We start from the raw sequence: 2,421 nt of genomic DNA, 5'->3' as shown, positions 1-2,421 counted from the left end.
AAAATGAAGTCCGCTCTTTAGTAGAGAAGACAATATGTTTGGGAGGAGGGAGCTTATTTATTCAAAACATTTCTCTAACTTTACAAAATGACAATGGGGTGCCTGTAGCTTAGTGGTTAGTGCGTCCGCCCCATGTACGGGGACTATAGTCCTTCAAGTGGGCTGCCAGTATTCAAAGCCAATCTGAGCTCTGAGACTTATTTAAACTGGTTGAAGACGAGGAGAATATGTGACACGTGAAAAAATGACACTATAACTGTGTTTTAATATAAATTTTATTTGCAGGACAAACGCAAAAAGCCATACAATATCATCAGCTCACATTACAAAGCAGACATCCATCAAATTGGGCATTAGATTCTCTCTAAAATAAAATACCCTTCATAAGACTTAAACGAATATATATATTTAAAAAAAAACACATAAATAAAGGAAATTAGAAGACTCACACATTCAGTTTGAGATTGCACGAGGACGGAGATATAACGCCTCCAGTTGAGGCGAGTTTACTTTGAAATGTGAGTACGAGCGGCTCAAAGGAATCTATGTGGTGACATTATTTGTTTAATAATTTTTAAACTACTTTGTGCAGATTTTGGAGAGTCCTTAACGAAGCTGTGGCCCGGTTTAATGCAGGGCGAGTGTGAGAGCATAAAACACACAAACTGTGAATCACACATATATCTGAGTTGAGGTCAAAAACCACATCTGTGAGGTTAATCAACAGACTCTGTGATTCAGTTAGAGCTAGAAAGCTTTTCATTAGTGGCAACATGAAGTGGAATCAAATCACTGCTGCTATGTGAAAATGTGCTGAAAATAAACATCCTTAAATTTCAGACTCGTGACGACTTTCGCCTGAAAATTGATCTGGAACTTTCTTTTTTTTTAGGGTTATCAAAGAGGACTAAAACGCTCTTTCATTCGCTGATTAATGCTTGAAAATGAGCGATATTGGAGTCACATTTTCAGTCTTGAACTGCTGTTGTTTGATAATCAGTGTTTAGGATGGAACAAACATGGCTTTGAAGGATTTTCTTGAACAACAAGGATGTTACATTTTCCCAAACCTGAAGATCTTTAGTTCACATCAGAGTCCTCCTAAACACAGAAGAAGCGCCTTCAACAACGACAACTGAGATACATTTCAAGTATCATATTGATGCAGCTGTTTTAACATGGAGTAACGGTAAGCCTATTCAAGTTTAAGGTGGCGATTCTAGACTCCATTATGACCCCAGGCAAAAAGTCATTGGGGGCCCCTCCCTCCAGCGTTCATCACCGTTATGTCTGCCAGTGTCCTGACACTTACTCCTCTCCCTCTTTCTGTCTTCACTCCCCGACAGATAATTCTTCATTTTCCCTTCACTGACAAACTTTGGTTTCCACAGAAACAATGCATGCCACACTTAGCAGAGCAACGAGAGCGAGTGCTGTCAGACGGGGCCCCCTTAGGGAGGTCTCCTACTGGCATTGCAAAAATATGCACATTTTGAGCCACTGCTTTGGTTTAAAGTGTGTCATCCCTCAGGGGGGCCCCCTACTGGCCTGGGGCCCCCAAGCAGCGCCTCTGTAAGTTTATAGTCAATCGATTAATCAAGAGGCCAGACGGCGACGTCTTCCGCCTGTGTTCACAATAAGATAAAGATATTATTTGTTGCTGCAGCTACATGAAATGAGCTCAGGAAATCTTCACTGGTGATTATTATTATTATTGGCTTATTGTTGAAATGTATCACTAAGCTAAGAAATGTTGTAGAAAGGAGCGCCTCCTGGACTCTAAAGGTGGATGTTTGAGGTGCTCTTTGGAACAGGATAGATGCAGTCATAGAAAAAGCTCCAACGGCGAGCCTTAACTCGCTTCGACTGAGACCCGTCCTCTGGCAGAAGATTCAGATATTAAAAATGATTGTGAAGAATTTCCGTAAAACTTCAAATAAAAGCCCATCCCAATTTAAGGCCCAGTCACTTTTTCAAGCCTGGGAATGCGTCACAATTTGACAAATAAATTCAGCTCTCAATTCGAGGCCTTTATGCAATTAGTGTTGATTAGACTGCGGGTGTCTCCCTCTCTCCCGCTCAGTGCAGACGGGCCAATCAAAGCAAAGATCAAACTGAACAAAAACAAATCCAGGGCTGATAATCGAAGTTTTACGGTAATCAATCTTTACACTGATGATCTTGTTTGCATTCACAGCCCTCTAAGAGGCGTCAAATATTCATATAAGTTTGTTTGATGACCAGCTCAAAAGTCTTCACAGGAGCTTTTAACCTGCAGAGTGTTGAGCTTTCAGGGCCACCGTAGATTTCATGGCGTGAAAGGGTTTGGACATGAACATGATGAGAAATCAGTTTTTTAAAGTTCTGGGTCCTGTGTTGCAGCAGCTCTGTGGGAGTTCAGTCAGTCTTAAACTCTTCTGG

Source organism: Labrus mixtus, chromosome 18 (genome assembly GCF_963584025.1).
Source record: "Labrus mixtus chromosome 18, fLabMix1.1, whole genome shotgun sequence".
Lineage (NCBI taxonomy): Eukaryota > Metazoa > Chordata > Actinopteri > Labriformes > Labridae > Labrus > Labrus mixtus.
This window is presented reverse-complemented; position numbering follows the sequence as displayed.